This window comes from Nuphar pumila, chromosome 12 (genome assembly GCF_984573655.1).
Source record: "Nuphar pumila chromosome 12, dmNupPumi1.hap1.1, whole genome shotgun sequence".
Lineage (NCBI taxonomy): Eukaryota > Viridiplantae > Streptophyta > Magnoliopsida > Nymphaeales > Nymphaeaceae > Nuphar > Nuphar pumila.
In genome coordinates, this window is record NC_143260.1 from 54,964,165 (window position 1) to 54,988,144 (window position 23,980).

A 23,980-nucleotide genomic window follows, 5' to 3' on the forward strand; every position below is an offset into this window, starting at 1 on the left:
CATCTTATTGCAAGCTGACCTCCAGCGGTGGATAAAATCTTGGGCCTTTTCATTTTCTCTTTGTTTCAGGCCACAGAGGTGGCTGAGGGTCGGGAGCGCCTCAGCATTGAACAGAAAGCGCTCAATGAACATATTCACCACCTTATCAAATTCTTTCAGCTCTATGGGGTTGATGTGCTCCGAATACCATTTAGCTGCCATTCCCTCCAGACTGCGAGAGAAGCAAAGGAAGAGTGCCCGATTGTCACGCTTGAATCGTGAACATTCAGCGAAAAACATGGCGAGATGAGCCTTAGGGTCGCCAAAACCATCAAACTTGATAAATTTTCTGGGGAGATTATCCAGATTGTCGTCCCCATCCAAGCCATCATAGAAGTCTTCGCTGGTGAAGACTTTCTTACCCTTGTCGCGGGCCTGCAGATCTTTAACCATTTTCATCATATCTTTTAGTTGCGACTGAGTAGGGTCGTCAACAGACTGATTTTTGGATTTGTAAGCCGACCCCTGGCCCTGAGTCGACCTTTTGAATTCATGTTTGTTTTCACATTCCTTGTCAGCATCGTCAGCTGATTCTGATTCATCAGATACTTCCTCATGACGACTCTGCTTTTTGCTGATCTTCACATTCTTGACGGCATGACCCTTATCCTTCTGCTCAGTGCTGGCTTCAGCTTGCTCTGCCAGCATCCTGGTCATCATTTTCTTGAACATAACATACATTTGAGGATCAATGTCATCCTCAACCTGCTGTCCTTGATTTTTAGCTGATCGGGGGGAATCCATCTCTTCTTCCGAAGCGGCTGAGTATGCGACACCTTCAACTGATAGGGTTTTCTTTCCGGACCTTGTATGAACCATCGAGTATCACGAGTGTTCTTTTTGAATGTTGTTGATGCTCTTCTGCAAGGTAGAACTGATGGTTAGGCTTCTGAAGGAAATTTGGTTGGAGGAAAATATTTGTTGAGAATTTTGGTAGACAATTGAAATAATATCCCATTACTAGGGATTGAGTCATCGCTGGGATTACGACAATTGCGTTGCTATTCTTTGCAAGATAAACAACTGGAAATATGCCTTGTTACCTAGGCGAGGTCGTCAAACCAAAGTGAAATGTAAAATAAAGGAATTTTATTAAGGGGAAAAACATGATTTCATCAATAATACACTTGACAGAGGGGAGGGGGATGGACAATTTTCCACCACTCCGGATAATCGGAAGATACACGAGGACCAGGAAAAATAGTAAGACTGACAAAGGAATCCTAGCCATGTCTGGCAGAATGGTATGCTCCGGACCACTGATCTGATGCGAGGTCGAATTCTGGCAGAACTCCTGCTAGTGGACGAATCTCTACGCGTTTTTGCCTCTAAGAGAACTGCCTGTATGCGCAGAAGAACGGGCCAAGTAGTCTGAATTGCTTGCCGTATGCATAAGTGTATCTGGGAGGTGATTCCTGACGATCAAAGTAGTCCCATACGACTTCTTCCTCCTGAAGGTTGTCGATCAAGAACCGGTATCGCGCAACTGGAAGAAGCTTTTCACCATTGTATCTGAATGAACTGGCTCGGGCGGGCACATGCCGGAGGAACCAAGACTGCAAGGCATAGGTGCACCCTTCGACTAGGATCGACTCTCCGAGTGTGAAACGGGTCAACCCTCGGTATAGAAAGGCGAGTGCGGCCATGGCTATCGAGAGGCGGCTGGTCTGTCGACTTCCCCATCTCCTTAGAAGCTGAACTATTCTGATATCCATGTAATTCTGTCCATCTGGAAAGAAAGCTAATCCTACCGTGCACAGAACCATCGCGTGCTGAATTCTCTCTCTAGCTGTCCTGGACAACGAGCTGACTTCCACAAATATCCCATGTTGTCTGTAGATTTCGAGCAGGTCCACATATTCATTTTCATCTTCTTCAATCAGAGGCCAAGACTTGCGTCCCGTCATGCGAGCTAAGGCATCTTTTGGGTCCAGACCCTTAACATTAATCAGAAACTGTTTCTACAATGGATCTCCAGGCTGACCGGCTGGCTCGGGCAATCCCATAATCTCTGAAAATTCATCCATCAGTATTGTCATCTCGCCCCACGGAAACCAGAAGGTAGAAGTGCTCGGATTCCACCGCTCTGCTAGTGCATGGATCAAGTTGTCGTTGACTGTCTGCTTTCCCACTGCTGACGCCAGTTCCAATCCACACTCGTCCAGATGGTCCGAAAACATACGAGAGAAGTTCTTGAACCATGAATAGTACCACCGGGGAAAGAAGGATCCAGTGCTGAGGACTCAATGTTCGGGAAGACTTTGTCGCACCTCGTAGGAGATGTGACCCTCAGGGAAGACTGAATCAAGCTGACTGGATGCCATTGGACTGGAAGACATGGAAATTGGAATAAGACTTGGAAAATACAGGAATTCTGAGGAAAATGCAGGCAGGATAAAAATAAAGCAAGAAATTCGAGATCTAGAAGACAGGAAAGATGGGAAATCACCTGGAGTTTTGAAGGAAATTAAGGGAAATTTGAAAAATCGTCCAGGGTTTGATAAAATATGAAGAAATAAATGGAAAATGAAGTATTTGGAAAATAATTCAAGGTTTAAAACATGGACAGTACATGGACATAGATTGAGGAATTTTGAGAAAATCGTCTAGTATTTTGGAAAATTGGGGAAAATATGGAAAATAAAAAGGAAATAACGCATTCAATCAAATTCTGCATAAAAAAGTATGCACAAACAGCATTCCCTAAAAGCTGACTCTAGATGCACAAATTTTGAAATGGTTGTGGGACCTTAATCCTAACTCTAAGGCTCAGATCATCTGTATCCAATCCAGTTATGCCTATATACTCAAGCCAAGGCTCAATGTACGTGGCATAAAATCAATTTCTCTGGTTCTAGGTTCAAGTTTTCCAACATCCTTGAGCACCTGCCGATATACGTTGGACTATGGCCCTTGGTACGTGGCAGGGGGGTTTTCACCCATATAAGTGGCCCAGTTGTGAGGCTCTGTCCCAAACTATGGTTCTGGAAGAGAGCCCAGCAACGTGAAGACCGGGACAATATAGGTGGGGGTGGTTTTTTGAAAACATGAGCACATGCAAGCAAATAGAAGGCTCTAAGTCCTAAAGAGATAGATTTTTGAAATATTTGAAGAAGCAAGCATTGTTTTCATACAATTCCTAAATTGAGGAGTGTTGTATTAGACCTAAGTCTATGTGAGCATGAATAATTCTCCTCAATATGGTCCTACCAAACCATACCTAGTCTATATGCATTCCATGTCAGCTGGGTTCAAGTCTAGGCTCCTAGGTTCACATGATAGCATAAATTAAAAGCTGACATTCCATGGAAATCGATTTTGACAATTTGAACTAAGTAGAGCATTAAATTGATCACGCGAAGACAGGTCCCATCACGGTCGCCAAACCTGTTATCATCGCAAAATTTTTAACTTTTGCAAATCAAACTGACCTTTGAAATAGTTTTTGAAAATAACTCGCTTCCGTTTTAAAATGCGGGAAAATTCCGTAGAATGGGACTCGCCTGTCGGTACGAGGTTCAACCGTTCCTGCCACCTTTAACAGGGGTAATTGAACCAAGGATCAATCTTATGCTATACTCTATTCAACTTGTCTAAATCATATTCTAATTTCTAAATGCACATAGAATCAGGCATGTGCTATGAATTTTCAGAAAATGCACATTTAAAAACATGATGTTTGCTTTGAATGATTGAAATATTTAGAAAATGTAAATCTTGGAAAATCGTGAATTGGGATTTGAAATGTACTTCTGAGAGAAATAAAAATCGATTTTGAGGAATCCTTGACATTTGGTGAAAATCGATTCTGAGAAACTTGGTTTCTCTGAATTCAAACTTTGAAATTGAAATTCTAACTTAGAAAATTTGAATTTGGAACTTGGGAAATATTTGAAATATCATTGGCAAATCCATATTCTTTTGAATAAGACTTAGAAAAATTCTAACTTCAAACTTTGAAATTGACTGCATAACTTTGGAAAATTGAGTTTATGAACTTGAAAAACACTTGAAATATTCTTTGAAATTCAATGCCTTTGGAAAAATCAATTTTGCTATAAGACTTAGGAGATTTTGAGAAAATGAACTTCTTTGAATTGAGATTGGAATTGGCAAATGCATGAAATGAATGAATATGGATTTGAGGAATTGAGATTGGAATTGGCAAATGCATGAAATGAATGAATATGGATTTGAGGAATTGAGAAATGCTTTTTGTATTTTTGAGAAATGCAGTGCATTTTTTTAAGTTAGCCTAAGAGTGTAGGCTGAATGTGGCTAATGTGAAGATCATAAATCTAAGTATCATTCGTATTATGACTATGGCCATAAATACAAATTCCACCAAGTTTATAAACTTCATAGAAGCTAGTGCATATGTCATTCGTGTAGACCATGGTGAATTTGTAAAAATATGCATGAATCATCATCCATCACACATTATTAAAAAAAATAAACTATATGCAATGTTGCCTAAGCTAAGCAGGAAATGTAAATTCTTATTCCGAAGTTTAATTACAAATTACATCACTATTGAAATTTAAATACATGAAAAATAAAGTCTTCAATGTACCTGCAAAACTAGAAAACTTTGTTAGTGATGATATGTTGGCTTTTCTAGATTTATCCAGCAATATCAGGAAATTGCTGGATTTTGCTAGATATAAGCCTTTTTGCCATGATTCTCTTAAATCAAAATGATAAAGTATGAAATAAAATTGAATAAATATGAAAGAGAAGATATGAAATTTTGAAATTGGGGTCAAAATGACCAAAATACCCCTAATAAAAATTAGAGTTTTTAGAAAGATATTTTGATAAAATGCAAGTTTTGAAATTTGAATGCAAATAAATTAGGCTAAAATATGATATGACATACTTAAACACATAAAAATTAAGGTTAGGGATTTCGAAATTTAGGTCAAATGACTAAATTGCCCCTGATAGCAAGACTATGGCCTTGAAATCAGGGTTTTTAGAAATAGATTTTTGGTAAAAACTTAGGTTTTATGCACTAAATGAAATCAAATGAGCACAAAATTAAACCTAAAGCATCCTAATATGATTATGAACATGATTAAATCCTAAAAATATATGCTCATGCACGAAAATCCAATAATATCACAAAAACTGTGATTTTAGCAGTGTTTTTGGATCTTTCAGGAACCCGGTTTTGCAATTTTATTAATTCAGAGATCAAATGGATTCAAAAATCCATAAAAATTGGTACCTGCAGTTGTTATAACCCTAATGTCGAATTGGAATTATAAAAATAATTTTTTTGACATTTAATTAATCTGAAAATTGCATTAAACCCTAAAAATATGCTATTGTTGACCTAATTCACCAACCAGTTTCAATCCAAGACCTGAACCAGGGGTCAAATCTCCATGGAAATTTATGAAATTTTACAGAGACTAACTAAGAATAAAAACAGAGATTTCCCAATTTACAGATTGAAAAAATCATCTTCGGTTACGGAGAAACCCTTCCGGCAATCTGAGCTAAAATATATCACTTTTAACAGGGATTAAAGCGGCTACTTCAGATTGAAAATACAGACATAAATAGCAATCCTAAACAAAAATCTCTGAAATTTTAGTGGTGAATAGTAGACAAAAAAATAACAATACTCACTTTTTACAGATTATGAATCGAATCTGTGGTTTGGGATTTATGACTAACACAAGTCTGATTAGGGTTTTGGTAAACCCTAATGAGTTTTAAATTTAAAAACAGATTCCCTGAAAGGGGAAAAATACTAAACAGTAACCAAAAAATCCGAACATTTCACAGCAGACAGATCTACTTAATGTGAATCCATAGCAATTTAAAGATCTAAAATCGGATATAAAATGAGAGAAATATCATAACAGCAAGTTACCTTCTTGATTTTAACCACGATTTTAAAGCTTTAAAAACCCGATTTGATGTCTGATTTTTTTTGACAAGGTTCCCGAGATCCAAAACCTCTGATTTTTCTACAGTAACTCAATAGCTCATGCATGCATCACATATAAAAAAATCAGAAATAAACAATGAGTACTTCAATCCGAAATAACATTATCTTTACTGTTCTAAACCTAAAACACATAGAAATTTAAGAAACTTGGAAAACCATGCATTAACTAATGTAAATCAATAAAATAAACCATAAAACAGTAAATAAAAATTATTTCTATGCTGTAGAACGTAAAACAAACATGAATAAACCATGAAAATAAAATAAAAACAGGGAATCAATGGCTGAAATTTGATATCACCTTTAAAACATAGATTTAACCCATTAAAAGGGGTAAATCATATATTTTATTGGTTAATAATGTAAATAATCATATTAAAATTAATTCTAATGGATTAAAATCCCTTTAAATCAATAAAAACAGGGTTAGATCACCTTCTTGGATTGTTCTTGCTGATTCTTGATGGTTCTTGAGGTGAAACCATGGTTGAATCCATGAAATAGGAGGTATTAATGGCTAAAATTGATTTAAAACTATTAAAAACATGAAATAAAAGCTAAAAATTAAACAAAATAATTACCTTGAGGTGGCTGCAATGGAGGAAGGGCTGGAGAGGAGAGAGAAGCTCCAAGAATCCCAAGGAGAGCAAGTTGGAAAAATCGACCCCCCTATGGAGACTATTTATAGAAATTTTTTAGGTTTAAAATTGGGAATTTTGAATTTTTTGGACTCTAACAAGGGGGGGCGATTTTTGGATGGAAAGACCTAACTACCCCTAGCCTAAATTATCTAAACTAATGCCTAACTAACCCCTAGACTTTCCTATAAAATCCCCAAATGTAATGCCACTTGGCATTTTCTACATTTGGCTTTTTAAAACACCTTTAAAAACCTTTAAAAACACTAGTTTTAAAAACTAACTTTCAAAATGAGTTTTTTTCAAAATGGTTTTGACTCTTCTAAACCTCTAACATTAACCAAGACATCAACTAACCCTAGTCTAGCCCTGACTGACTCGAATATGGCGGCACCCCGAGTGGGCCCTACTTGAGTTTTTTCAAAAAGCGATTTTAAGACTTGAAATTGAAGGAGTTTTCAAAAGGATTTTCAAAGACAAACTTCAAAGTTATAATTTTTGAAATGGAATAGGGTCCTAACTAGGTTAGAACTCCTCTGGATATGGTGCCAACTGAGTGGGCCCACATCGAGTTTTGGAAATTTTGAAACAAACACTGAAAATGGCTTTGAAAAAGGGTTAAAATTGATATTTGAAATTCAAGATCTTTGAAAATAGGGTCTCAAGCGAACTGGAACTCCGAGTTAGAGTCCTGAACTCTTAAGACTCTGAGATTTTAAATTTTTAGAATTCAAATGAAAGAATTTTCGAAAGATTTTAACAAGAAATGATGAAATAAGTCAGAAAACACAGTCAGGGTTAAACTCCTAACTCGACCGAACTCTAAAATAGAGTTTTGAACTAACTAGACTCTGTAAAATGACCTAAATTTTGACAATAATCGAAAAAGACTGAAAATGGAAGTAAAACAGATTTCAAAACAGACTCCTGACCGGATTAGGACTCTTACACAGAGTCTTGATCGAACTGAAACTTTCAAAACTTTGAGAAATTTAATGAATAGAGGAATTCAGAAGCGACACCACCTCAATGGGTCTCATCTGTGAATTGAAATCGATTAAAATTTGAATTTGAAATGAATCCAGATTGTTTCCTTAAAAATGATAGAGTATTAACTAAAAACCCAGGTTTTGAAATTGATTTTGAAATAAAAGCTTTAAAATTCAAATCTGGATTAAATGTTTTGAAAGCTGGAGTGCTGGATCTCAAGAATGAGATGCAATGTCATGCAATGAAATGGTATGTCGAATTCATGCAGTGATATGCAATGACATATGAAATGGACAAACACTGAATGAGGGTGAAAATTTGGGGTGTTTACAGGTGCCCGGTTTTACCTTGATCTTTCTCAGTAGATCATCTGTTTTTCCAGATGCTGGGGAGAATCGTGAGTTAACTCAAAAATGGAAATGTTAGAGAGCGCTGTAATTGGCTTCTAAAGGCTTTTGGCCTGCTCTTCTGCTGCCTCAGAGGTTTCTGCTTCTTCTGTGGAGGCTTCCTTCTTCAAAAATCTCTTTGGAAAAACTTGGGTTTTCCCGCTCTCAACTGACATGTTTTTTATGTTCAGAAATGAGAGGATATCCCCTCTCTGAGATGCAGGCTGATCCTGATGTAGAACCATCACCTGATGCTGCAAACTTATTTCTTCGCTGGAACATGGATGTATGTGACTCTGCGGAAGGAAAGAATGTTTGGAAATGGTTGATGTTGAATGTTTCGGAAATGGAGCAGACAGGATGTCCATTTTTTCTTCTTCTTCATCCTCGATAAGGATGCTTTTATCAATGCAGTCCTGGATCAGATGTTTCAGGATGAAGTAGTATTCAGTATCATGTCTCATTGCTCTATGGAATTTGCAATATTGTTCCTTGAATCTTCCCATGATCACTGGCGGATCTGCAACTTTGGGAAGTTTCACCATTCCGTGGGATAGCAAATATTCCAGAATCTTTTCCAAAGGCTTGTCAAGGGAAGTGAATTTCCGATCCCTGCTCCAGTTTATATGCTTGGGTTTTTCTTGAAGGTCCCCTTTTTGTTGAGCACCGGTCGGGAGGGGCTTGTCATTGTTTTTGAAGAACTTTCCCTTTCTTCCTCTGTTCTGCTCGGGCTTTGTGCCACTGCCGCTACCATGCTTGCTGCTACTGCCTTGATTATCTTCGGGAACATCAGCGGAGTAAGTAAAATGGACTTTCTTCTTTGGGTCCGAGATATTCTTGGCCAAAGCAACACCTTCGTACATTCCATTTTCCACCCCGATCTCGAGCCATTCTGCTCGCTCCGTCAGTTCAATAAATGATTTGGAGGGATATGGGAAGAGGAGGCTTTTTAGGGGCTGGGAGAAGTTATTGAGGATGACCTGGAGGGCATGTTCTTCATAAATAGGGTTCCTCATTTTGTTGCAAAGGCTCCTCCACTTGTGAATGAAATCCTTGGCCTTCTCATTAGGCTCTTGCTTCAGGTTGCACAAGTGGTTCAAGGTAAGTAGGGCTTCCGTGTTGAACAGAAAGCGCTCAACAAACATGTTGACAACTTTATCAAAATCCCTCAATTCGATGGGATTGACATGCTCAGCGTACCATTTGGCAGCTATCCCCTCCAGACTGCAGGGAAAACAGAGAAATAGGGCACGGTTGTCTTCACTGAATCGGGCACATTCGGCGAAAAACATTGCGAAATGGGCCTTGGGATCTCTGGATCCATCAAATTTAATGAATTTCCGGGGGAGGTTCTCCAGATTGATGTCCCCTTCCAAGCTGAGGTAGAAGTGTTGCCTGGTGTATTACCTCTTTCCATTGTCACGGATTTGTAGGTCTTTGACTATTTTGGTCAGTGCCTGGATTGAATCCTCTGCGGGGACCCCATACTTGGGCTTGTTGACTGACAATGGTTCTTCCACTGGCCTCTTGGACTGCCGCAGATGCTTCGGGATGTAGATCAGCTGCTCTTCTTCAGAATTCTCTTATGCTGACTCGAAATCTTCAGAAGTATTGTCACGCTGTACTTTCTGCTTGCTGATTTTGACCGGCTTCTTTATGGGCTTCTTCTTAGCTTTGCTCTTGGAAGCTGCCTTCTTGGGAATAGCCTTAGCCTGCTCGGCCATCATCTTGGTCATCATTTTTTGAAAGACCCGGTACATGGCCGGATCAACGTCGCTCTCATCCCCTGAGTCATGTTTTTTGGATACTCTAGGAGAATTCATCTCCTCTGGTTCGCTGTCACTATGCCGTTAAGCAGCCTGCTTACCAGCCCTTGTTTGAACCATTTTCAGATGCCAAAGTTCTTCTGTAGAAATATGGGAATAGTTAGAGTATGGAGAAGCCTTTGAAAACCAAAATTTTTGAGGAAAAAGCAATGAAGGATTTCGGCAGACAATTTCAAGAGATTATCCCATTACCCGGGATCGGGTCATCACAAGATTTGTGATAATTGTGTTACCATTTGATGATAACAGAAAAATGTGCCTTGTTACCTAGGCGAGGTCGTCAACCATGATGAAATATATTAAAGAAAATGTGGGAGGAATGTCCCATTTACCTGGGACGAGGTCGTCACCAAAATTGTGACTATTTGTGCTATAAACAAAATACAAGAAATAAAATTTTGGCCAAAAGTAATTTTTATTGATATTTAACATTCAAAGACAAAGAGAGAGTGGGCAGACAATTTGCCACCACTCTTGATACTCAGATGATACATTTGGCCCAGGAAATACAGACAGAGAAACAAAGGAGTCCCAGGTATATTTAGTGACATGGTATGCCCCAGACCACTGATCCGACTGCAAGTTAAATTCTGGCATGTTGCCTGTCGGGAAGCGGGTGTTGGCACGAACCTGCCGCTGTGAAAACTGCCTGAGACATCATTTTGGCTGATAATCAACACAAAAGAAAGGGCCAAGCAATCTGTAGCGTTTGTCGCGAGCATAGGTGTATCGAGGAACAATCTCTCTTCTGTCAAAGAAGTCCCAAACAATCTCCTCCTGATGCAGTTTCTCGATCAAAGCTCGGCACTGAATGGCTGACTTCGGCTGCTTACTGTTGAATCTGAAAGAACTGGCCTTCGAGGGAACGTGTCGCAGAAACCACAACTGCAGGGCGTAGGTGCATCCTTCTATCAGAATGGTCTCCCCAAGAGCAAATCGAGCCAAGCCTCTGTAAAGGAAAACTAAGGCTGCCATAGAAACTGATAGCTGACGGGTCTGCTTGCTTCCCCATCTTCTAAAGAGTTGTGCAACTCTGATATCTATGAAATTCTGGCCATCTTGGAAGAAAGCTAATCCCACTGTGCACAGGATCATGGCATGTTGAATCCTGTCTTTTGCTGCTTGAGACAAAGTGTCAACTTCCTCGTAGGCCCCGTACTTGTGATATAGTCCAAACAGGTCGATGAATTGATTCCCACCAATCTCAATGAGAGGCCAGGATCTGCTTCCGGTTGCTCTGGCCAAAGCTTCTCGAACATCTACACCTTTGATGTTGATCAAAAACTGCTGCCCGACAGGATCATATGGCTGACCAGCTGGTTCGGGCAATCCCATAATATCATTGAACTCATCCATCAATAGAGTCATCTCTCCCAAGGAAACCAGAATGTGCAGGTACGTGGATTCCATCGTTCTGCCATAGCTTGAATCAGAGCTCCATTGATGGTTTGCTTGCCTACTGCCGATGCCATCTCCAACCCACAGTCATCCAAGTGATCTGAGAACATACGTGAGAAGGTGGCGAACCAAGAATAATACCACCGAGGGAAGAAAGGACGAGACTGGATGACCCGTTGATCCGGGGATCCATCTTGAATCTGATAGAAGACATGATCTCGAGGAAAGACCGCATTGAGAGAATCGGACGCCATCGAAATGATACTGGGGTAAAGAAGAAATGAGGAGAATCAGATAGAATGCAGGACTTATGGATAGACTCTTTGAAGATCCAAACCTGGAAATTTTGAAAGATCGAGAAAATTTTTAAAGGAATTTTTCAGGGTTTTTAAAGAAAATTTGATCTAAAAGAGAAAAGAAATGTAGGTAGAGAAAAATATACACCTGGGGTTTTTGAAAATAAGGGTAAGTTTTGAATAATACACCCAGGGTTTTGAAAGGGGTTTGATATATATATATATGAAAGAATAAGAGAATTATCATACAACTAAAGCTGCATAAACAAGGATGCGCACACAGCACTCCTTAAAAGGCTGACTCTAAATGCAATATTTGAAATGGCTTGTAGGATCTTAATCCTAACTCTAGGGTTCAAATCATCTGATTCCAATCAAGATATGTCGATATACTCAAGCCGAGGCTCGAAATACGTGGCATAGAAATATTTCTCCGGTTCTAAGGTAATGGCTTCCCAACATCCTTGAGCACCTACCGATATACCTCAGACTATGGCCCTTAGGTACGTGGTAGGGGGGCGCGAACCCAACTAAGTGGTCCAGTTGTGAGGCTCTCTCCCAAACTATGGTTCAGTGAGACAGCCCAGCAACGTGAAGACCGGGACAATATAGGTAAGGGATGTTTTTGAAAACATGTTCAATATGCAAAATAAATCAGATGGCTCTAATGCAAGTCCTAAAGAGATAGATTAAAATGAAGAGAAGCATACACTTGCATACATTGTTTTGCATTCAATCCCTGAAATTGAGAAAAGTTGTATTTCAGACCTAAGTCTAATGTGAACATGGAATAATCTCTTCAATATGGTCCTACCAAACCATACTTAAATCCTATATGCACTGATGTCAGCTTAGGATAGAGTCTAGGCTCCTAAGGGTTGCATGAAAATGAAGCTGACATTTGAAGAATAAAGACTTAGATAATATCAAAGCAAAAGAAAAGGCATAATTCGACCGGACGAAGACGAGTCCCATCTCGGTCGCCAAAACTGTGATCATCGCAAAATTTTTCCTCTCATAAAATTCTTTCCCTTCCTTCTCTTTTCCTTTCCAACCTCTATTTCCTCCTTTTTGAAGGGAGAAAATAAAAGACAGAAAGAAGGAGAGAAGAGAAAAGAAAAAAAAAGAAAAGAAGAGAAGAGGAACTCTTTTGCGTGGTCTCACTTGACCTTAATTTTGAAAATATTTGAGAAAATAAATCACCTCCGTTTTGAAATATTTGCGGGAAACTGGGAGACGGGATTCGCTCGTCGGTACGAGGTTCGATCGTTCCTGGCGCCTTTACCAGGAGTAATCGAACCAAGGATCGAATTTATGCCTTTTTGCTTTGCTAATATATTATCTAAGAATTTGTCCTAAATCTAAATGCACAAAGAATCATGCTTGTGCAAATGCAAAGATGTATGCTCTTTTTGAAAATGTTTTGAAATTTTCCAAGTGTTTCTGAGATGAATCTGATGATAAAATGAAAAATGATTTTTAACTTAGATCTTTAAGATTTAAAGTTCTATGTTTTTGGAATAATCAGAGCTTGGAAAAATAGATCTGGATTTTTAAGAGAAATGATTTTGAAGCTGAGATAAAGGAGAATGAAGGAAACTTCAAAGTCATAAATGGACTTTGAATTAGAATAAAGATGAAGTGGAATTGAATTCTAACTTTTGAAGTTTGAAATCAGAATGAAATGTGGGAAATCTAAATAGAATTTGAGAAATAGAATTTGATTTTTAAAGTTGGAATTGAAAGATGAAATCTGAATCTAAAGTCTGGATTCTAAATAAAGTTCAAAATTGAATTCTGGATTTAAAATCTGAAAATAGAAATTGGATCTGGAATGAAAATGGAATTGGATTTGAATTTTTGGAATGAAATGGAATTAGTTTTAAGAGTTGGAAATAGAAGTTGATTTGAAATCTGGAATTCAAGATGGAATTTGAATCCAAAGTTTTGGATTCTAAAATAGAGTTGAGATTTAAAATCGAATCCTGGATTTAGAATCTGAAGTGGGAGTTGAATCTGAAATTTGAGATAAAAATGGAATTGGATTTAAGAATTGGAATCAAGATGGAATTTGAATCTGAAATTTTGAATGGAATTGGATTCAAGATTTGGAATCCAAGATGATATTGGGATCTAAAGTCTGAGATCCAAAGTAAAGTTGGGTTCTGGATCCTAAATGGAATTCGGATCTGCAATTTGAGATCCAAGATGAAGTTGGATTATGGATCATATAATGGAATTGGATCTGAAGTCTGAGATCCAAAGTGGAATCCGGTTCTGGATCCTAAAATGGAATTGGATCTGAAGTCTGAGATCCAAAGTAGAATTGGACTCTAGATCTTAGAATGGATTTGGATCTGAAATCTAAGATCCAAAGTAGAATTGGAATCTGGATCTTAGAATGGATTTTGGATCTGAAATTTGAGATCCAAAGTAGAATTGGAATCTGGATCCTAGAATGGATTTTGCAATCTGAGATCCAATGTAGAATTGGGATCTAGATCCTAAATGGAATTTGGATCTAGATCCTAAATGGAATTTGGATCTTAAGCCTGAGATCCAAATTAGAGATTGATACTTGAAAATCTGGATCCAAGTTGAGATTAGGATCTAACTTTTGGATTTTGGAATTTCAAAATTGATTTTGAGAATGAATTTCAAAGTCAAATTGGACTTTGAACTTGCATTTGGAGCTTATAAAATGAATCAAGTTGAATTTTAAACTTTGAATTTGATTTCAAAGTTTTGGAAATGAGATAGAATTGAAATAGGAATTTGAATTTGAAATTTGAAAAGCTATTCCATTCTTTAAATGAATTAAGAATGAGATTGAAGATATAATATATCCCTGACTATGGTCATTGGATATATTATATAATAACCACATTTAAATTCAAGTGAAGAATAAAATACATTTTTAGTGCTTTTATAGAATTTAAAATGAAATTAACTCTCAATATACCCTGACTATGGCCATTGATATATATATTGAATTAATTTTAGATTAAATTCTAATAAAAGAGAAAAATATTTAAAGAAAATATGATGGTTTTGAAAAGAGGGATCCAGTGTGGATCCAGTGTTATTTCATGAAAGATAAAAATACTAAGTCTTGTTTACATCCCGACTATGGCCGTTGATGTAAATCATCAACTTAGGATTAATTTACCTCTTACGAAATGGTGCACGTGCCATTCATGTTTCACCATTGTGAGAATTTGAGAAATAAAGGCAAAAATGCATGAAAACAAGCAATTCATGACATTTACCATGCTCATTCATTCTACCTAAAGCAGGAAATGTAAATTCTCATTCAAATCTAGCTATTACAACTTGGAGTTTGAATTGAAATTACAATTTCTAAAAAAAATGACACTTTTCATATATTTTCCTGCAAAAGGGGTTAGCATAATAGGCAAAATACAGAGAGGGATGAAAAATATCACATAGGATCAAGAAGGTAAATAACAAAATGAATTTATATGTACCTGAGATACATATGTTCATGATGCATGGTAGAATGTGTATATGATATGCTACTTTAATGAGGAAGCGCCTATTATAATACACACATGATATATGAGAAAGTCTTGTTGGACTATGTATATGATGCACATCCTATCTGTGAGGAAGGAAGGAAGGTGCATGGTGAGTGAATCATTTTAACAGGGTGCTCACGTAAATACAGTGAATAAGGTGTTATAACTGCTAATGTATGCAGAATTGCAGCAGAGTGGAGTTAAAGCCTTAGTGTGCTGGGACTATGTGATGGCTGTGGAGGTGGAATGAATGCAACAATGAAGTGATATAGGTGTTGGGAAGGCTGTATGTGACAGCAGGTAGGGTAGGTGTAGCAGCTATAGGGGCTGCTACGTGGGTTGATAGTGCTGTAATAGGCTGTGAAATGATGCAATTGTGTGGATTAGATGGCTGCAGTGGTTGCAGCAAAATGGAGGGATAATGTCATTTGTAGGTAGTGTGTATGGATGGTAAGTGACTACATAAAAATTACAAGTGGTGATATATGTTGGTTGTGCTGCAGTGAGGTTGTAGCAACCGGCACACTGCAGGTAAGGGTAATAAAGAGGAGTTGCAATGTGGTGTATGTGCTGGATGTGCAATGCATGGTGAGTAGTGTATACGTGAAGGAGTGTGGGTGATTGCAGAGGTGTATGGTGGCATTTGTGCACAGTGAGGGCTTCAACAATATTAAACATCACTAAAACATTGCCAAAGGTGTAAAATGGAGGCCGGAGCAGTGATTGTTACTGCTATGAATGCTGAAAAAGCCACAACAAGCACTATCATAGCCTAGGCAGTTGTGCACAGTGAGGGCTACAACAAAGTTTATTAATCTTATGAATGCTGAAAGGGGAGAAAGAGAAAATGAAGTTATGAGTGATGATTACACGAAGGGAGTATGCTACAAATGATGGCAGAGGATATAGCAGGGTCTGTCGACCTGCAGTATAGGTTGCATATATATAGTTTGTGAAAGAATGTAGTGCGATGAAGTAGATGACAGTGACTGCGAAAGGGTGTGTGTTGACAGTGAAATGATGCAATGGAAGTATGCAAATGGTATGTGTTGGATGAGAATATTGTAGGGAGATGTAAAGAAATACCTATAGTAAATGGGAGACAATACAGGAAGTGAGTATTTAATGAAACAAAGTATTGATCAATACCTAAAATACACAAGTTGTTTGCAAATTGACTCCAGCACACATCTAAAACCTGATGTTTACCTAACAAACTAAAAAAAAAAAGGATGGATATGCACGTTGATGTCATGAAATGCAGTGAACTGGCATCAGGGATGATGTTGTTGGTATGCAATGAGGCCGACATAAAGAAATTGTTTGTATACCTGAATCTACAAGAAAAAGGATGAAGGTAACTTGATGAAATGTGGTATATATATCAGCATAATCAGATGATAGTAGGCCGAAAACAAAATGGTTTAGTGAGGTCAGATCAGATATTCCATCTTCTTCAATATACAACCTAAGTAGTGAAAAGAAAATAATATGATTCCAAATGACATCTAAACTTGAGAATCACCCTAAACTATTTATTCCATGGCCCAATATGTGGCAATTCATCTTTTCAACCAGTCCAGTCTGATCCATGTGAATTTGAAATTAATAACAGTGAGACTCACACTGATGGCCTGAGAGAGAGAAAATGCTAGCCGATACTTGAGGTTAGAATGTATTCCAATCCATATACTGAACATTTTCATAACAAGAAAGCAAAACAAAAACCTGGACTCCCAGTTTATTCTCCTGATCATAGCCTATAGTTAATTCAACAATCTTCTGGGGAAGCCGTAAGGGAAACACTCATTTGAAAGGTAATGTAGCTTTCAGAGTGAACCAAGGAGTATATGCTATTTATTGTCAAGACAAATGTACAGGGATTTGCTAACTCGACCCATGCTTAAACTAGGTTCTTCAACTGTCCAAACCGATTCTTGTTCATTTCCATCATCTGCTGAGAGGGATATGGACTAGCAAGAGCATGTCCGGCTAGTCTCCACTTTATAATAGCCATTTACGGAGGATATACAAATAAATGAATGTGACAAAAGAGCAATGAATCAAATATATGGTAGAGTGGATATGCTATGAGTGCACACAAGCTACAACAAATCATGGAAGAACTAATCATTGTGGGATGTTATGAATGAGGCTTGCATAAGATATACAGTGAATGACATGAATAGCTGCTACACCCATTAAATCAAATAAACTAAAATATGCAATAACATAAAATATGAAGGAAGGGCTGTAGAGATATAACAGGGAGTACATTTCAATATCATGATGCTTATGATACAGTAATCAATTGAGAAGAGAAGGGTAAACGATGCATCTAAAGCTCTATTTACAACAACCTAACCCAAAGAAAGGAAGAAAAGCATACGATGACTTTGGTTAACAAAGTCGATGAATGTGGTTTTCAGAAATCCAGATGCGGCAGAAACAATTTGCATAGATGTGCCACAAATCAAATAGACAACTATCTAAACTAAGAGAAATTAAGAGAAAGTTAAAAATTATAAATACTGAATACTGGGATATGCAGATTACTTTTGATGTGATGTGCGTGAATCACTGTTGGCTATATGCCATGTTGATGTCACCGTATCACTCCAAGAGTATTCAAAAGGGAATTGGAAATAGCAAACAAAAAAAAATGAAACAAGATAAAGGGAAGAAGTAAACTGAAATGATGATATGTGGAGTGATCAGGATGTTTAACATCAAGAAAACTCAAATCGGATTAAAAATGCCTTAAATCAAATATAAATGGGAAATCATGATGAAAGGAAATTGAAGATGAAACCAGAATCTGTGCATGTGCTACAGCAAAGTGTAGACGCATGCCTACATAGAGATTCCCACGAACAGAGGTGCATGTTAGCTTCCTGTACAGGGGAGCAATCGAAAGCAATAATCGTGAAGCTCGATGTGGTAGGCATTTATGATTTAGATAGAGGGGTAAAATCAAGATTGAAATCGGAAACCTGAATAAGCAAACAAAATCTGAAGACAAGAAGATATAAACCAGAAGAAATCCTAGAAAATCAAGACAAATGATAAAGAAGAAGAGGAGAAAGAAGAAAAAAAAAAGTGAAAATGAGAGGTCAAACGACAGAGATTAAGATATAAACATAAAAGGGATGATTAAGCTACCAAAAGATCAAAAGAAAATTTAAACTAAAAAAAAAATGAATGGAGATTCCCAGCTAAACAGAAATCAAGTAGGCACGAAAATGGAATTAGAGACAGATGGGAATTGAAATCAAACAGAAATCGCAATCAGATTGAAATAAGGGAGAGGCAGGAACAAAAATTGAACTTTAAAGGAAAACAAACTAAAAATTGATGATCATTTGATGCTGAAATCTAAATAGAAGGTAATTATATGAACCAAACATTAATGTGTTGGGATATTGTGATCCCATTCATTTGGCAAGTGAGAGGTCGGTGTTGCTACAAGCAAACCGAAGCACACAATGTTGCCTCAATGGGGTGAAATCCGAAGTAAAAGAGAAAAAAAAAATGAATGGACGATGCTATGAAATAAAAAAAAGAAAAGAAAATAAAACACAACAAGGTAAAGAATATTAGCAGAGAATTGGGAATGAGCAAAGGCACTTACCGGTTTCTTGCAGAGGAGAGGTTATTCTTTGGCGGCTCACAAAAAGAGCTCAGGAAGGAAGGGAGAAGGAGGAAGACTGAGTGATAGTGGGAAGACTCGATATCCTCCAATTCGGTCGATGGATATTAGTAAGGAAAAAGATCGATCCCCTACAGAAGATCGGGGTCTCTTCTTAAGGAGGGCCCGGAAGGCTCGAGAGAGGAGGCCATTAAGGATTGAAGGTTGAGGGGAGAGGAGGCTGTTGGAAGATCAACGATCGTGAATCAAGAGAGAGGATGCGCGAGAGGATTCCGTTGTAAGGTTTTCCCTATTTCAAAAAAGGTGGTTCCCTTTTAAAAAAAAAATTAAAAAATGGTTTAAATGTGAGGTTTTCAGAAAAATTATGTTAAAAGGTTTCAAAAGTTTGAAAATCATTCGTTTTTCTTGTAGCTTTTCTCAATTTTTTTTGGTTTTTATGTTATTTTTCAATTTTTTTGTATTTTTAGAATAAAATCCTAAAGTTTTACGAGAAATCAAAGGTTAAAACCAATTTTTTTGGTGTTTTTGTAAAATATTTACAAAAGGGAGTTTTTCTGAGAATTAAAAGCTATTTTTTGGGAAATTTCTTCAGAAAAAATGCGTTTGGATCCGGATTTTGAAGAAATATGGTTTTAAAGCACTGGATTCGGATCCGGAATTGATTTTGAATATATCAATGTGAAATTTAATCCAGAAAATCTGAAGAATGACTGAAATTTAGCTTTGAAATCACTTTGATTTTCTCAGGAGATGGAGTCAGGGGCAAAAAGGGTCATTTTTATAAATTTTTGGAAAATTTGGGGTGTTCACACTTTACCAGGGGTAATCGAACCAAGGATCGAATTTATGCCTTTTGCTTTGCTAAAATATTATCTAAAAATTTATTCTAAGTCTAAAAGATGCACAAAGAATCATGCTTGTGCAATGCAAGGGTGTATGCTCTTTTTAAAAGATATTTTAGCAAATTTCCAAGTATTTCTGAGATGATCTTGATAATGGAGTGAAGAAATAATTGAATCTAACTTAGAACTTGAGATAGATCAGAGAAGTTCTAAGTCTTTGAAATAATCAAAGTTTAGGAAAATAAATCTTTGAATTCGGAGAGAATAATTTGAAAATGATAACAAAGGAAATGAGGCTTCAAAGTCAGAAATGGACTTTGAAGTTGAACTTGAATTTAGAAAAGGAAATGAATACTTGAGATGGAATTGAATTTAAATTTTGAAATTTGAATTTAGAATGAACCTGAGAAATCCAAATGGTAAAAATATAGAGGGGAATTTAAGAAATTCAGATGTGATCTGAAAATAAAATTAGATTTGAAATATGGGAATCAAAGTAGATTTGGACTTGAGATCTGAATCCTAAATGAATTTTGGATCTCAAAATGGATTTTAGGATCCGAAATCTGAGACCCAAGATAAAGTTGGACTCTGGACCCTAAGATGAATTTTGGATCTGAAGTCTGAGATCCAATATAGAATTGGGTTCTGGATCCTAAAATGGATTTGGGTCTGAAGTCTGAGATCCAAAGTAGAATTGGATTCTAGATCCTAAAGGGGAATTGGATCTGAAGTCTGAAATCCAAGATGAGATTGGATTTTGGATCCTAAAATGGAATTGGATTTGAAGTCTGAGATCCAAAGTGGCATTGGATTCTGGATCCTAAAATGGATTTGGATCCGAAGTCTAAGATCCAAGATGGAATTGGGTTCTGGATCCTAGAATGGATTTTGGATCTGGAGTCTGAGATCCAAAGTGACATTGGATTCTGGATCCTAAAATGGATTTTGATCCAAAGTCTAAGATCCAAGATGGAATTGGATTCTGGATCCTAAATGAAGCTTTGGATCTAAAGTCTGAGATCCAAAGAGTGGAGATTTATACTTGGAAATCTGAATCCAAGTTGAGATTAGGATCTAACTTTGGATTTTGGAATTTCAAAGTCAAATTGAACTTTGAAATTTGATTTGAATTGGAGTCTTTGAATATAAAATGAACTTGAAATCTCAAAGTTAAATTGAACTTTTGAGATTGAAAAATGAAATAGAATTGAAAATGAAAAGATGAATTGGTTTTTACAAGAATTGAAGATTGAAGAGGATATTAACATCTGTTATCGTCGCAAAATTTTTCCCCAGTCTTCCCTTCCTTGCGGAATAGAAAGAGGGAATGCTTTCGCGCTTCAAACTTGACCGGATTTTGGAAAATGTTTTGAAATACTCGCCTCCGTTTTGAAAATTGCGGGAAAATCCATGGGATGGGGCTCGACCTGTCGGTACGAGGTTCGACCGTTCCTGCCGCCTTTAACAGGGGTAATCGAACCAAGGACCAAAATTGTGCTTGACTTAATTAAATCATCGAAATTATGTTCTATCCTATATGCACAGAGAATTCAGGCATGTGCTATGAGATTTTGGAAAATGCAGCTTGGGAAAACATGATGTATGCTTAGAAAATATTTGGAGTTGAAAAGAATTTCTCAGGAAAAAGGTGAAAGTCAATTTCTCAGGAAACTCATATGAAAGAGATTTTGAAATCACGAGAAAATTTATGAAGATTTGGGAAAATCATGAATAGTTGAAAATCCTGAGAAAATAGAAGTGATTCTTGAGAAAAAGGTGAACATTTGAAAAAAGGGAAACACTTCTCACGAAAACTCTGACTTTGAGGATTTTCTTAGGAAAATGATGGAAAAATTATAGGAAAACTCATTGGAGAAGGAAGTTCAAAACTTGGGAAATTGAAATCCTGGGAATCTTACCCTTGAAAATTGATTTTTGATTCTTGAGAAAGGTTGGAAGAATCCTTTTGAAAATCTTAAGAAAATAACATTTTCCAAGGAAAATCGAGGGAAAACTTTGATTTTGGAAATCCAACTTAGAAGTTTCTTGAGAGACTAGTTTCCATGGAGAACTGTGAACACTTGACTTGGGAAAACCGATTTTGGAAAATACTCATAGTTTCTTGAGAAATCGATTTCTTTGAGAATGAAGTTTTCTTAAGAAAATCATGGGAAAACCAAGGATTTCATGATGCAAATGATATGAGTGAATGGATGCATTTTGGAAGATTTTCTAAGAAATTTGTTGGAAAAATGTGTATTAAGTCAAAATAAATCCTTCACATATTCTGACTGTGGCCATGAATATGTTCAGAGTTTAGTTGATTTAATGCACAATACTTTTAAGACATTGGAAATATGATGTGCATTTTAAGATAGCCTAAGAGTGTAGGCTCAATGTGACTAGTGGAAAGATGATGGATCTGGGTCTCGTCCATATTCCGACTAGGGCCGTAAATATGGATTCCACCGAGTTCATCAACTCCCTAAGAGTTGGTGCATGTGCCATTCGTGAACATCCATAGTGCCTTTGAAATAAAATGCATGAATCACATAAACATGATATTACAGGAATTTAAACTATATGATATGCATCCTAGTCTAAGCAGGAAATTAAATATCTTATTCCAAAATTTACATTATTACATCACTAAATAAATGAAATAAAACAACTTGAAGACTTCATCTCCTTCTTTTGAATGTCCCTGCCAAACTTGAAATAAGGTTAGCTCAAATATGTGGGTTTTTCCAAGATTTTCCAATAATATTATGAAATTATTGGATTTAATTGGATATAAACCCTATTCTCATTCTTCCTTGATATTTGAAATGATGTAAATGCAATAAATTTAGTGGAAAATAGTTTGAAATTCGGAATTGGGGTCAAAATGACCAAAATACCCCTAAAATTAAAGTTATACCTTTAAAATCAGGGTTTTTGAAGGAAAACTTGGTAAAATTGAGATTTCGAAATTCAAATTGAATCCAATGATGATGAAATGCAGTATGAGGCATGATGACATGCTGCTAAACACATTAGAACTGTAAAATCAGAATTTGACATTTTGCAATTTATCCCAAAATAACGAATTTCGCTTGTTTTTCACTTGGATCCGGGTTCCTGCGGGACCCTGTTTTGGTATTATGGCTAATCCGAACCTCAAATGGATTCTAAATTGCACCAAATTCGGTATGAAGTATCTACTTACTCTGATAAACAGCCTAGAGTGCTAAAAATCATGACATGATATGATTTAAATGCTAAAATTTAAAGAAAGTTCTAAAATGGTGTATTTTGCCTATGGATCCGAACCAAATGCAATGCTTAGTATGATAATGCAAGATTTACACAATGAAAACTTCTGATATTTTTCAGACTGCTAAAAGACCCGAAATGGAACATTTTTGGTTTTTACAGACTCGGGATTTGAGCCATGGTGAGTTCAGTAACAGAGATTTAGTTCTGACAGAGGTAAAAATCACCCTAATCTGATGTAAAATGCTAAACAAATATAAAAAAGCCATGGAAATTTATCAAATTAATCAGAGCTACTCACGACATCTACCTGAACAACTTTCATGTTCATGACGTTGGCATTTGATCAACAGAAACATAGATAAAAATATAACTTTGTGTTCCTAAGTTGACAGAACAGACCAATATGACCAAACAAGGGACTGACAAGAAAAATCCGAAGCAGTTATTAACACTGTTATAAAAATCACAGGCTTTCAGATGCAAACAGAGGACACCTCGGACATAACTTTCATTTTTTACAGTTTTGTATTTGGAGCAACACACAAAGATAAATCATAGCTCTAAGTCGATCCAAGATCTCAGAGGCCCAAATCAGGCTCTGACACATGTCCCGAACTCTCAGATTTTTGTCAGACATTAAAAAAAATCATACAAATCTGAGAACATCATATTAAAAACTAGACATTCTCTTGAGTTCAGAACATTTTTCGGATCGAAAATCGGATCTCCCATGAGGGATATCTCGATTTTACAATTCGGCAAATGATTTTCAAAACGCATCCCGGGTAACAAAACTCGACTTGCCATTTTGAATGTTTACCGCAGTAAACAAATTCAAATACCTCCGAATTTTTGGCACAATTTTAGGGACACTTAAGGGCGCATTCCGTGATTTTTTTGGGATTTTTAATAAAAAATAAATGCATGAAATGACGTGTGGACTGACTGACAAAAAAGAGACCTACTGAAAATGAGCAGAATTGAAATAAATGCTAAATTAATCCTAATTAATTCATGAAACGTGCTAAATTAATGAAATAAAATGCAAATTAAACCTAGCTAAATGAATGAATGCTAAAAATCATCAAGGAATCATAATCATGTATTTTTATATATGTCGTTTTATGAGAATAGCTCAATCCATCTCTTGGATG